Source organism: Xenopus laevis, chromosome 4S (genome assembly GCF_017654675.1).
Source record: "Xenopus laevis strain J_2021 chromosome 4S, Xenopus_laevis_v10.1, whole genome shotgun sequence".
Lineage (NCBI taxonomy): Eukaryota > Metazoa > Chordata > Amphibia > Anura > Pipidae > Xenopus > Xenopus laevis.
The window spans coordinates 128,531,734-128,546,287 of NC_054378.1; positions in this window are offsets into that span (position 1 = coordinate 128,531,734).

A 14,554-nucleotide genomic window follows, 5' to 3' on the forward strand; every position below is an offset into this window, starting at 1 on the left:
GGAAAGAACTGTTATTATTATTAAGAAATTCAATTATTGGAAACCATCCTTGTGTCAATAGTCCTGAGCAAGAAGGGCTTATTATTATATAATTATAGTTCAGCTTTACTGACCTTGTTGCTTTAACTGGAGCCTTGCAGCAAATCCCACTTAAACTGCCTGGATTAGACGGGTCCAACTGAAACAGTCTGTGATATCTCAGCAACATTGCAAGCGCGCGGGGGTTCTGTTGGGAGGCTGCTTTAAAAAAGGCTCTGCAAAACATGTCTGGACTGGGAGTCAGAATAAGCTGTGCCATTGCCAACCCAAGTCCCAAACAATCTCAGTATAAAGAACCAGTCTAACTCGATGGCCTCTTATAGGAGCCCCTGTGACATTCGTTTTAACATTATTAGTGTGGCCTGTGCAAAGGCTTCATCATAGGAGACACCTGAAACACCACTGTCAGCTAAAGAGGGGGCAGACTGACAGTTGGTATCTTGAGCTGAGCAATTGTGCAGGTATATATATATATATATATATATTTGATTTATACAGGTGAGGGTCCTCACTGTACTATAAGGCAAAATTTAACTCCAACTGTAAATGATAAGGATATTAGAAGTCACTGAGGGGTTGTTCTGTGACCATATAAAGGCACAAGGCTGCAGGCTGAGTTATACAGGGAACTCTGAGTATCACTCATGTATTATAAGGGATAATGTACCCCCTACTGTAAATGATAAGGATATTAGAAGTCACTGAGGGGTTGTTCTGTGACCATATAAAGGCACAAGGCTGCAGGCTGAGTTATACAGGGAACTCTGAGTATCACTCATGTATTATAAGGGATAATGTACCCCCTACTGTAAATGATAAGGATATTAGAAGTCACTGAGGGGTTGTCCTGTGACCATATAAAGGCACAAGGCTGCAGGCTGAGTTATACAGGGAACTCTGAGTATCACTCATGTATTATAAGGGATAATGTACCCCCTACTGTAAATGATAAGGATATTAGAAGTCACTGAGGGGTTGTTCTGTGACCATATAAAGGCACAAGGCTGCAGGCTGACTTATACAGGGAACTCTGAGTATCACTCATGTATTATAAGGTATAATATACCCCCTACTGTAAATGATAAGGATATTAGAAGTCACTGAGGGGTTGTCCTGTGACCATATAAAGGCACAAGGCTGCAGGCTGAGTTATACAGGGAACTCTGAGTATCACTCATGTATTATAAGGGATAATGTACCCCCTACTGTAAATGATAAGGATATTAGAAGTCACTGAGGGGTTGTTCTGTGACCATATAAAGGCACAAGGCTGCAGGCTGAGTTATACAGGGAACTCTGAGTATCACTCATGTATTAGAAGGGATAATGTACCCCCTACTGTAAATGATAAGGATATTAGAAGTCACTGAGGGGTTGTTCTGTGACCATATAAAGGCACAAGGCTGCAGGCTGAGTTATACAGGGAACTCTGAGTATCACTCATGTATTATAAGTGATAATGTACCCCCTACTGTAAATGATAAGGATATTAGAAGTCACTGAGGGGTTGTCCTGTGACCATATAAAGACACAAGGAGGCAGTTATAAAGCTGTAGGACTTGGTCTTCTCATTTTTACCCAAAGGTTGGGATTCTCAAATCTTCCTTTTTCTTACTCCCCTGCACCACACTATTTTGGGACTGGGTGGGGGGGGGGGCGCCTTTCTGCACTGGGGATAGTAATAATGTATTGCACATTTGGGAGCCCACGTGACTTCTTTAGGGGTAACGTTTCGGCTGTCTCTATAGTAATAGTAACTGACACAAGGATCTCAATTAGAACTAAAACTCCCCCGGCTGAGGAGCTGACACCCAGGCTAAAGATGTAGGAATGTAGATCCGGCACAGCAGGAGGGAGACAAGACACGATGTTAAAGGTTCTGCCATTAGGGGATTCTGGGACTTGTAGTTTTAAAGAAGTGAAATGCTGTAGGTCAGAATGTGGTTCACCCAGGGCCTGTGAGGCTCTAAACCCTTGATGGTCCCCCTTGGTTCTAATGCTGAACTGGTCCAACAGGGACCCCTGATCCTGCAGCTGCAACCGCCCGTCATTGTCAGGGCCCCCTCTTTCCAACCCTGAATTAAAATCATTCACAATCTTATTCAGAAGCTGAATTCAATTTCTTTTCTAAGGTTCCAGTTACTGTTCCTATTCCCCTTCCAGCAACATTTTCCCGGATCCACTTGAATTAATATGAAGATAAGAAGTGAATCCGCATCCAGGACAATGGGCCCATTAATTCCCAGGCTATTGGGTTATTGAGTGAGCCCCTTACCTGGATGTTGCTAATTTGTAGGAGGGGGGCCCCGCACTCACACCCATCTCATCCCCAGGGGGCAGATAAAAACTCCCTGTCGTGTTCCAATTAACTCTGGAGATAAAGAAACAAATGGTTTTTCTTGGATTTTACAAGTGGCCCCAGGGCTCTTTGGCTTTTATTTACCTGCAGAGAAAATGAGGGGCAGCTGTTTAACCAGTGAGTAACCAGTGAGTAACCAGTGAGTAACCAGTGAGAACATTCACAGCCATATGTCCTGGGCCAGAGGATGGGATCAGGGGCCCCAGACATTGGGGATCATTTGGGGGATATATTAAATCATGACCTACAAGGCCTCCGAACTGTGACTGAACTATAACTCCCAGTATCCACCTCACTATATATTTCTGGAGTCATTTAGTAGGTGCCAGGCAGGTGCGTTATTACACATGGGTGAATTGCAGAGACCAATGAGCACCCAAAGAATAAATCACTGGCTGTGTTGGGGAGCACCGTAGTCATGGCGTGTGGGTGGTGAAAAGCTGTCCCCTAACTTGGGTGTCATTCAGATATAAAAGTCAGGGAGAGCCGACAGGTCCAGTCCACAGTGGGGTCTTTATTTACAAGCTGCCCTGTCCCTTCTTGCACCTGCATCTTGGGTCTCAGACTCAGTAAGTGACCGGGGCCTCTATGATGCTGAGGGTCGGGACATATACTGTTTCTCCTAACAGCACCTATAAATATAATGGAAGAGGTTGTTGCCGGATCAAACCCTGTTCTGTGATTGACAGCTTTGTGTTTCATACACATGGACATCCAGGTTTCTTTTCAGCAGGGTTTGGCCAGGGGGATAACAGACCTTGCAGAGACCCCTCTAATCACAACTCCAGGTACAGCTCAAACTCACGCAAGTTGACCTTTGGGTCCTTGGACAATCTCTCTATATCGACCCCCCAACTAAGGGCCTTTACACATGGGCTGTTGTGTCTCACCAGCACTGGAACCAGTTACCAGAGCCCATTCTGCCCTGTGTTGCCCGCGGATCAGTACAGTGACATAACTCCCAACTGTCCCTTTTTCGCAGGACAGTCCCGATTTTGACAGCTCAGCCCGCAGTCCCGGATTGTTACTGAAATGTCACGACTTTCTCTTTGATCTTCTTCACTGAACAGCCAGAAAAAGATACAAAGTTTCCAACTAAATTGGCTTTTGTCAGAGAGCCCAGAATAAGTGGCAGCTGCACTTAGATACTTTTGTAACAATTTAAGATAAGCAAAGAAACAATTGTAACTATTTAAGATAAGCAGGTCTCTTGGGGAAACTGACTTAAGGGTCAGGGCGACAAATCTCATATTCTTCGGGGCAACTAATCTCCCGAACTGCCTCCCGCCGGCTAGAATTGAAATCACCAGCAGGATGGAACTCGGAGTGTTTCTTATTTCGAAATCCCCAAAGTTTCCTCGTGAGGCCACTTTGGCCAACTTCGGAAAACTAACCGTTCTGATTTAGATTCTAGCCGGCGGGAGGCAGTTTGAGGAGATTAGTCGCCCCGAAGAAGAGGAGATTTGTCGCCGGGTGACTAATCTCCCCTAAACTGAGAGTTTGCCCTGACCCTAAAGGACAATTCACCTTAATTAGCAAAACTGTAATAACACATAAAAACCACAGAAATGTGTTCAAACTTTCATAACCTGTCGAATTTCGTAAAATGAACATGGTAATTAGGGGGTGTGGCCACAAAATGGGCATGGTCAAATTGCCTCTCCGTGCAGCAATTCTTTTTGCCCCTCTTTCTATTTCCAAAATGTTGTGAGGTGTACAGTGCCACTCAGTACAGTGCCATGCAGTACAATGCAGTACAGTACAGTGCCACGCAGTACAGTGCCACGCAGTACAGTGCCATGCAGTGCAGTACAGTGCAGTACAGTGCAGTACAGTGCCATGCAGTACAATGCAGTACAGTACAGTGCCACGCAGTACAGTGCCATGCAGTGCAGTACAGTGCAGTACAGTGCAGTACAGTGCAGTACAGTGCCATGCAGTACAGTACAGTGCCATGCAGTACAGTACAGTACAGTGCCATGCAGTACAGTGCCATGCAGTACAGTGCCATGCAGTACAGTACAGTGCCATACAGTACAGTGCCATGCAGTACAGTACAGTGCCATACAGTACAGTGCCATGCAGTACAGCACAGTGCCACGCAGTACAGTGCCATGCAGTACAGAACAGTGCCATGCAGTACATTACAGTACAGTACAGTGCCATGCAGTACAGCGCCATGCAGTGCAGTGCCATGCAGTGCAGTACAGTACAGTGCCATGCAGTACAGTGCCATGCAGTACAGTACAGTGCCATGCAGTACATTACAGTACAGTACAGTGCCACGCAGTACAGTGCCATGCAGTGCAGTACAGTGCAGTACAGTGCAGTACAGTGCAGTACAGTGCCATGCAGTACAGTACAGTACAGTGCCATGCAGTACAGTGCCATGCAGTACAGTACAGTGCCATACAGTACAGTGCCATGCAGTACAGTACAGTGCCATACAGTACAGTGCCATGCAGTACAGCACAGTGCCACGCAGTACAGTGCCATGCAGTACAGAACAGTGCCATGCAGTACATTACAGTACAGTACAGTGCCATGCAGTACAGCGCCATGCAGTACAGTGCCATGCAGTGCAGTACAGTACAGTGCCATGCAGTACAGTGCCATGCAGTACAGTACAGTGCCATGCAGTACATTACAGTACAGTACAGTGCCACGCAGTACAGTGCCATGCAGTACAGTGCCATGCAGTACAGTACAGTGCCATACAGTACAGTGCCATGCAGTACAGTACAGTGCCACGCAGTACAGTGCCATGCAGTACAGAACAGTGCCATGCAGTACATTACAGTACATTACAGTGCCATGCAGTACAGCGCCATGCAGTGCAGTGCCATGCAGTGCAGCACAGTGCCATGCAGTACAGTACAGTACAGTGCCATGCAGTACAGTACAGTGACATGCAGTACAGTGCCACGCAGTACAGTGCCACGCAGTACAGTGCCATGCAGTACAGTGCCACACAGTACAGTGCCATGCAGTACAGTGCCATGCAGTACAGTGCCACGCAGTACAGTGCCATGCAGTACAGTGCCACGCAGTACAGTGCCATGCAGTACAGTGCCATGCAGTACAGTGCCATGCAGTACAGTACAGTACAGTGCCATGCAGTACAGTGCCATGCAGTACAGTACAGTGCCATGCAGTACATTACAGTACAGTACAGTGCCATGCAGTACATTACAGTACAGTACAGTGCCATGCAGTACAGTGCCATGCAGTACAGTACAGTGCCATGCAGTACAGTACAGTGCCAGTACAGTGCCATGCAGCAGCAAAGTAACTAAAGAGGAAGCAGACCGTGCGGGTGCAGGGGGGCCCCAGGACTGGAGTGGGCTCAGTAAGGCCCTAATTAATGAGCAATTTCAATATTATCAAATGGTAGAATAGGTCAACTTACCAATGTTTTGCATAATTCCCAACATTAGGAAAATGTAAAATAGGTACAAAAACATCTGCCCCACATAACGTGCCAAAAATGTTTCCCCACAACCAGTTTATGGCCACACCCCTAATTACCATGTCCAGTTTTCAAAATTCTGCAGCTTATGAAAGTTTGAAGACATTTCACTGAGTTTTAGGGCCATGTTTTATGTGTTATAACAGTTTTGCTAATGAAGCTGAAATTGCCCTTTAAACTGTGAGTCAGAGTTTCCCCAAGAGACCTGCTTATCTTGTCTAGTTACAAATGTACCTAAGTACAGGTGCTGAGTGTTCTGGCCTCTCGTCCAGTAGCCTCTTACATAATTACATTTCAGAAACTCTTATTAAGGTGGCCATACACAGGCAGAAAAAATATCAGTCCTTTACACCAATTTGGCAGCTTATCTGCCCATGTATGGGGCTTCTGATGGGTCTCCCCTAGGGCCGGATTTCCTTTTTTGGCACCCCTAGGCCGCCTGGGTCCTAGTGCCCGCCAGGAATGCGCACAGCTGTGCACCCCTCTGCGATTGCATGCGCCGGCACCGAGTCCGCCGGGTCCTAGCACCAACGAATATGTGTATATGTGGCTCCCCAGTGCTCATCTACATGCGGTTGGGCGGCATGCCGCCCCTCAAAATTTGCCATCCTAGGACCGGCCTTTGTGGCCTCTCCACAAATCTGGGCCTGGAAAAGCCTCTTATTTAATTAAGTTTCAGAAACTCTTATTAGTTACAATGGTATCTAAGTGCAACTGCTCAGTGTTCCAGGCTCTCTGCCAAAAAGTCTCTTATTTTAATTAAGTTTCAGAAACTCTTATTAGTTACAATGGTATCTAAGTGCAACTGCTCAGTGTTCCAGGCTCTCTGCCAAAAAGCCTCTTATTTAATTAAGTTTCAGAAACTCTTATTAGTTACAATGGTATCTAAGTGCAACTGCTCAGTGTTCCAGGCTCTCTGCCAAAAAGCCTCTTATATTAAATACGTTTCAGAAACTTTGTATCTATTTCTAGCGTCAGCGCAGGAAATCAAAGAGAAAGTCGGGACATATCCGTAAGAAATCCTTTACTGCGGGCTGAGCTGTCGAAATCGGGACTGTCCTGCAGAAAATCGAACAGTTGGGAGGTATGGTTTTGGGGCCCTTAATTGAATTTGCAGTGGGGCCCAGTAACATCTGGTGCCATGAGGGTACAACATAGGGAAGAATGGGCTCTATTAACTCTTCAGTGGAATGAATCAAACCAGCACCCTATAGGAATGCACAAATAGACACTCACGGGTGAGCGCTTTGGGCCCTATAATATAATGTAATTCCCATTTTTATTTCAGTGGATACAATAAAATGCAAAACCAACGGCTCCTTTAAACACCTATCTGGGCCCATTAAATCTGATAAACCCACTGATCCATTTCCATCCCCAATATTATATGTGTGTATTTATGTTGCATTAAATCCTTCTCTTTCCCTAATGAGCTTCGTGCATTAAGCACCCCGATCCCCCCACCTCCCGGGGGCAACTTAAATAAATATCCCCTAGCGCATACGTCTGCCCCCGGCTCAGAGAAACCAATGTTTATAGAACACAAACCGCATTACAAAAAGCCAAGTTTGTTTAATTTAAAATATACGGGAAAATCGCATTAAGCAAGTATCACGGGCAAATCCAGAGATACAGAGGCCAATGGGATCCATATGTGGATAATGGGGAGCGCCGACACCAGATGTGGGGGATACTGGGGAAATGCCTATAGAATTAAAAGGGGCCTTTCCCTGCCCTACATAAAGGACATCCTAGTCAGTGACCCCCTGGCATGTGATTGGCTGATCTGTTTCCCAAAGCTGCCGGTGCCCAATGTACAAAGTAGTGCACTTTTCTGCTCTGGTTCTGACTCCTGAAACAAATTAGTAGAAGTCATTGCTCCTCCAGGTTTGTGGCTGCTGCTCCTCCATTGTTTCTGGCACAAATTGCTTTCAGTAGCAGAAACACTGACTTTAAACCCCACTGACCGTGTTGCTCAGGAATTAGACATTTAATGTCACATTTAATTCAGTAGGAGCTGTTTTTGGTGGAGTTCCCCTTAAAAACAAATGGCAGTGGCTGAGAGTGGAAACAGGCATTTAGTATGACGTCGGTTTTCCCTGGTTGACTTCAATAGTCACAAACAGCCCTGTGTCATGACCCCTAAAGGTGTAAACAGTCACTTTTAAAGGGGAAGTTCACCTTGGAAAAAAATTTATGTTATAGAATGTTATAGATGCACCTGTTCTGAGCTACTTTACATACATTGTTGTATAGATTCTGGATTACGAGCCTTCTGTTTTTTTTTACACCTTTCAGACCTGCAATTGAAAATGCTGCTTGGTTGCTAGGGTTCGCTAACCCTGACAACCAAAAACAGATCACCAGAAAGGCTTTAGCGTCGCCCTCGTCCTTATCTGTTATAGGTTATATTTCTGCTCAGGTCCTCTATTATCTACCATCCATGTGACCTCAAACTGCTTTCTTGTTGCTAGGGTAATCAAGCCCTGGCAACCAGACAGCTGCAAAATAAAAACATTAAATGAAGACCTAAGAGGAGAAATAGTACAAAATCATAGTGAACAGTTTATTGTCAGCAGGGGGGCAGGAATTGGAAATCCATAGTTTATACGCCCCGCAGTAAGAAGACTTATATAGAGTTTAAATAACATGACAATACCCGGCTTGGGGGTTTAAGAGTATTAAGTGGCTGATCCCCAGTCATTAGGCCTAAGGTGTGGCCCTTGTGCTGGGCTTAGAGCAGAAAGCTTAGCAAATGGGCACAAACCTGGGGATTGATATAAACAGATAATACACATATAATATAATGGCAGGCTACTGTAGGGCCCCAGATACAGGAGAGCAGCTAGACCAGAGGGTCAGTGGAATTGGGGCACATGGGTGCTGGCGGCTAATGGTCAGACAGACTTTAGACACTGACGTGTGTATTACCCTGTGCCCGTGCCCTGTGCCTAATTCTGGGCACTTATTGAGAGATGCCATTGGGGTGCAGGGCTAGTAACAAGGGTACCGTGAATACACCAAATCCTTTGGATACAGAATCCACCCCAGTCTGAACCCTAATTTGCATATTTAAATCTGAAAATACATTTTAATAAATGGCTCATCAGTGAACGGTGAATCAGTCCAAATTAGGGTTGCCACCTTTTTAATGGGCAGGGGCAGGCTAGTGATGTTGGGGGGCAGATTGGTGATGTTGGGGGCTGGGCAGTGACATTGGGTGGACTGGATTATGTCAGGGGGGTGGGTGATATAAGGGGGCGGGACTGAGGGTGAGGGGGTGATCGCCATGTCATTCACTTCAATGTCTTCATCCGGGCGGCCCTTCCAAAAACCGGCAAATCTAGTCCCAATCAGTCGCTCAGAGTAGTAAATTCATGTACATTAGGGTCAGGGCACACAGGCAGATTCGGGGAAATAAGTCGACCGACGACATATCTCCTCTTCTTCGGGGCGACTAATCTCCCTGAACTGCCTCCCCTGCCTTCCTGCAGGCTCAAAAGTAAATCGCCGGCGGGATGGCACTCGGCGCAATTCGTTTTCCGAAGGCACCCAAAGTTTCCTCGTGAGGCGACTTGGAAAACAAAGCGAAACGATTGCCATCCCGCCGGCGATTTACATTTTAGCCTGCGGGAAGGCAGGGGAGGCAGTTCTATTCTTTTCAATGAGCCTGTACTCCCATAAGTGCTCCTAAGTGCCTAACGTAGGTGGAACGGAGCAAGAAACGCTCTTGTGTAAGAGCCCATAGGTTCACCTTTAAGTTAACATTTAGTATCTTATAGAATGGCTTATTCTAAGAAACTTTTCAATAGGTGTTCTTTATTTATTTATTTTATAGTTTTTTAATTATAAGCCTTTTTCTTTAGACTCTTTCCAGCTTTCAAATAGGGGTCACTGACCCCATCTAAAAATGAAATGTTCGGTAAGGCTACAAATGTATTGTTATTGTTACTTATTATTACTCATCTTTCTATTCAGACCTCTCCTATTCATATTCCAGTCTCTTATTCAAGTCAGTGCATGGTTGCTAGGGGAATTTGGATCCTAGCAACCAGATGGCTGAACTTGCAAACTGAAGAGCCAGTGAATAAAAAGCTAAATAACTCAAAAACCAAAAATAATAAAAAATGAAAACCAATTGCAATTTGTCTCAGAATATCACTCTCTAAATCATATTAAGAGTTAACTCAGAGGGAAACAGACCCTTTAATGCCCAATGTCTGGGAAGTGCCAGGGGACCGAAGGCACTTGAGAACCCTGTGTACAACGGGTGATGGTATTTTTAGTAATACCATTTTTGACCTCGTGTAAGACAAAACTCAGTAAAGGAAAACCTTTAGTAATAGTCAGGCAATTTATTCTTACATAATACAACATAACAGTTTTGTCTGGGTAAGCTGTTGGAGTAACACACAGAATGTCAGCCAAGGACTTACCAAAGACCCACCTCTTGGTCCAGGCGTTATATAGCTTTCAGAAGGTATTTACAGTAATTGTGACAAGGGGTTCAAGGAAATACCATACATGGTCCGGCGAGGAGACTTACTGGCATATATTTGTACATTCCTGTAAGATGTGCAGTTTTGCAACATAAGAGATTTCTGGTTCCAACTGTCCACAGCCTCGTAAACATCTGTTGGCTAAACATAGCCATTGTGGTACAGACAGCTATTGAGCAACACTTCAGCAAAAGGGCATAAGAGACATGCTGACACTATGCTGATACTCTGGAATCTAAGTAACAGAGTGGGGATCATTTATTTGTATGGCCTAGTATAAACTATATGAGTGACCATTGTCCACAGTAGACCATTTAGCCCTTTTTAGTCCATCCTGCCTTGGGCCCTATAGCGTTATGGCGTCATAGAGGGCGGGGGTGACAACTATCAACCCTCTGACACTAGCCATTCGTCCGTCTTAGGATTTAGACCGTTCCAGATATATTTTTTCCGTAACATTCCTCATTTGAAACGTTGTAAGACGTTTCACATTAGTAATTACAGGCACAGTAAGAGTGCTGAGAGGACCCCCAGGAACAAGGGAGGTCTATTATAAATGGGACAGTGGTGTACGCTGTTGTGAGTTACAGTTCAACTGTCGTGGCAGCACCAATACAGAAGTGCAGCTGAAAGCTGAAATCAGTGAAAAGAAAAAACAGGAAGCTAGGGAGCTACAGATACATCCTGTTTCATGAAATAACTTGGTTAAGTGCAGTTGGGAACAGAAAACCCTATAAAATGACAAAGAATATATAATATATATGTAACATGTTATAAGAGACTAATATAATACTGATTTCATCACTATTGAAAAGTAAAAAATTATTCTTTCTTTCTTTCAAACCTCCCCACACATGGCTGAGAAAAGCTTTATCTTATAGATGTAAATCAAATGAAAGCAGAAGTTGGGGGGAGGTGCTTATAGCACAAATTCTAACAGAGAAATATAGACCAAGTATTAATGCTAGGATGACATGGATAGACTTAATGAAACTTCCAATGGAGTTCTTTAACCAGCTATAAAATTTTACCTAATCATTTGGAATAACTGAACTGTTCTTATAAAAAGATTACACTTATTGTTGCAGCTCTAAAACTTTGACTATATGACATTCAACAAACATTTCAGAAACAATATGAGTACAACCTTCTTTTTCCTATCAAAACACATACTAATCTAAAATCATACTATTTTGGTCAGCTACTCTATTTATTTGAACAACCTCTATGTTTATAGTTACATAGTTAAATTGGGTTTAAAATAGACCATAGTCCATCAAGTTCAACCCCTCCAAATGAAAACCCAGCATCCATACACCCCTCCCTACTTTCACACAAATTCTATATACCCATATCTATACTAACTATAGAGCTTAGTTTATGACGGTGATAAGATTTATATTTTTTTTTATAGATTTAACATTATGGGCGGGACTAGTCTTGGAATCTAGACTCTACTCAATTCTAACATTAGCACATGACAGAGTTCTATTATTATGGGGTTTATCATTTTTTCTATGTCAGTGCTGTTTACACACAACCGGCTACATATAGAGCTGAGGACCTGGGGCAATAATACAATAATAAGTAATTGCAGGAAACTTCCCTTCTAAAAACTTTTGAACCAGATACAATTTTACCTTTGTTGTTTTCATAACTAATCTAAAACTAAACATATAGAGAAAATGTTACATTATCACATTCCCATTGTTCTTATAAATTGCACACAATTTAACTATATCACATTCAATACTGTATGAATCTAAACCTTAAAATTAACCCATTTCAATATCAGTCCATCAGTTCATTATAGGGGAAAGTCCAATCAGAGAGACATCATGGCGGTGGATAGGCATATGAAGAAATATTCAACAGTCACTTGTATTCAGTCAATGCAGCAGTTTCTGTACAGTTCTTTTTTTTTTTTTAGGAGTTCATAATCAGTCCATAGTTTCGATATTAGGATAGGCAAAAATGTAAAGGCATCACAGATATGAATGGCAAACTTTGAAATGACTCTTTGTATGTATGCAGAGTTTCTTTCAATGAGTGGTGGGATCAATGATAGCTGTTCTATTTGGAATGGATTGGAATAATCTCAACAGCTACTGATGGAATTTTGCTCAGATCACCAACCTGGAAACAAAAAGACAATGTGACAATATCTGGTGTTCTGGTAATACTGACTTATCTAATGTACTAGCTAAAAAACTCTAATGAAACTACTGTATGAACTGTCAGTAATGAGAAGTGGTTGTACATTTATGATATGAGTGAAGGGCTTTTATTTTCTTGTGGTTAATTCAAATGGAGAAAGTCCACAACACCTGATAGGATTGTTGCAGAGAATTGACAGGACAGCTGGGAATAAATCCAACCAAATGCTGCCAGTGATTGTGTTGTTGGAAGTGGGATGGTACAAAGACACAACTCCACTTAAGATCAGTGATATTTGCAAATTTGTAACAGAATCGAAAATGTAATTGTGTAAACTATCAAATACAACCTGTACTGTTTCCTTCTTATAACAAAATAATATTGATTAATCATAACCAGGAAAAACATTTAACAAGTTCTCTCTTGTATCTATATTTATATTTTTATATTTTTAGCCTAAATGAAAATGACATAGACCCATTATAGTAGCATCATTTATTTCTACAAATTTGGTAGTGAAATTACTGGTTATCAGACAAAATCAACAATAAATTTAAGTCACTTCTGCATTTTCTTACACTTGCAGACTTGTGATGCAAGATACACAAGTGCAATGATTACGGGAGAATTTTTCTGTAGCAGCGGCACAAGCACATAAGCTGCATTTTTATTAACTGAAACTTATTTAATTAGAAAAAATAGTAACAACAACAGAACCCACAATATAATACTCCCCTCTTGTTGTACTGCAAATGCAGTACAATAATATGAAATAATAGATTCACATCTGTCTAGAGAATAATGAAAATAATTTAACCTGTACCAATGAGTGAATCGGGTATAGAATCAAACTGCGTCAAGTTAACCTTCATGTTGGTGAAAAAGATCCAGATGCAGGAGATACAGAAAAAAAATTACAGATGAGTATGAAATGGTAAAGTTAAAAATTATTTGCTGTGGTTAAAAGTTCCTGAGCCAGCTGCCTGACAAAAGAGGAAGTTACAAAACAGTGAGAGAAGTTGGAGCATCTGAAATATTGTGCAAGGGAGGATTCTGGGAAATGTAGTTTTTATGACAGTACCAGCAAACAGAATCCTTCTTGTTATTAATTGGACTATGAACTAGATTTCCTCTAAAGGGTGCTGTAAGTCTAATGCACCATTAAGTACTTCAGTGTGAAACAACTGACGGTGATTTATTTGGTTGTCAGGACCTTTTTCTTCAGAATATTCAGGGGAAGTACTACTGTTAATAAGCTTAAAACATTCTGAACCATTAGCTCAATAAGAATCTTTATTACTGGGGGCTGCACTGTCTGTGGAACCAAAAGTTCTGAGATTGTGTAACCCTGTGTTACTCTAAAATTGCCAATAGGCACAAATTTGGCATTTAATTGCTCCTGGGTATCCATATAAAGGACTGGATCTAAGTTTGCTGAGCAAGGAGCAGAGAATAGGTGTAATGTCTCAGCTGAAGTATATGTGAAAAATATCACTTTCTATTGGTTGGCATAAGCCTGCTAGATCTAATAGCATGCAATTAGTATAGTAAAATATTCTCTTACAATTATCCTTTATCTGTCACAGTAGAATGTCAAGTTGTGAGGGAAGAATACTATCGCCTTCTGGCCAGGAAAACGCAGTCTTATCCCCTCCACTGTGACACTTAACAAAGGCTTTGAAACTTAAAATGTTTTGGGCACTCAACTAGCATATCTAGGAGGATTGTTAGATATTCTAAACTGATGGAACATGTTTTTTTCAGATCACAAGTCAAACATAATACACTTAAAAAAAGAGTTATCAATCTGACACATAAAGATAAAAAAGAGAAGTAAGTTTAGTTTGAGACAAAAACTATAACAGAGAACATTTAAAGAGACAACACTAATATTTCTGTTCACACAAGAAAGACAAGTGGAGTGAATTAACCTTATTCACGAGTAACCCATTCACAAACAGAAATACACAAGAGAACTAATGTTACTACGAGAATAATAACAAAGAAGACAATGTTAGGATAGGATACGAA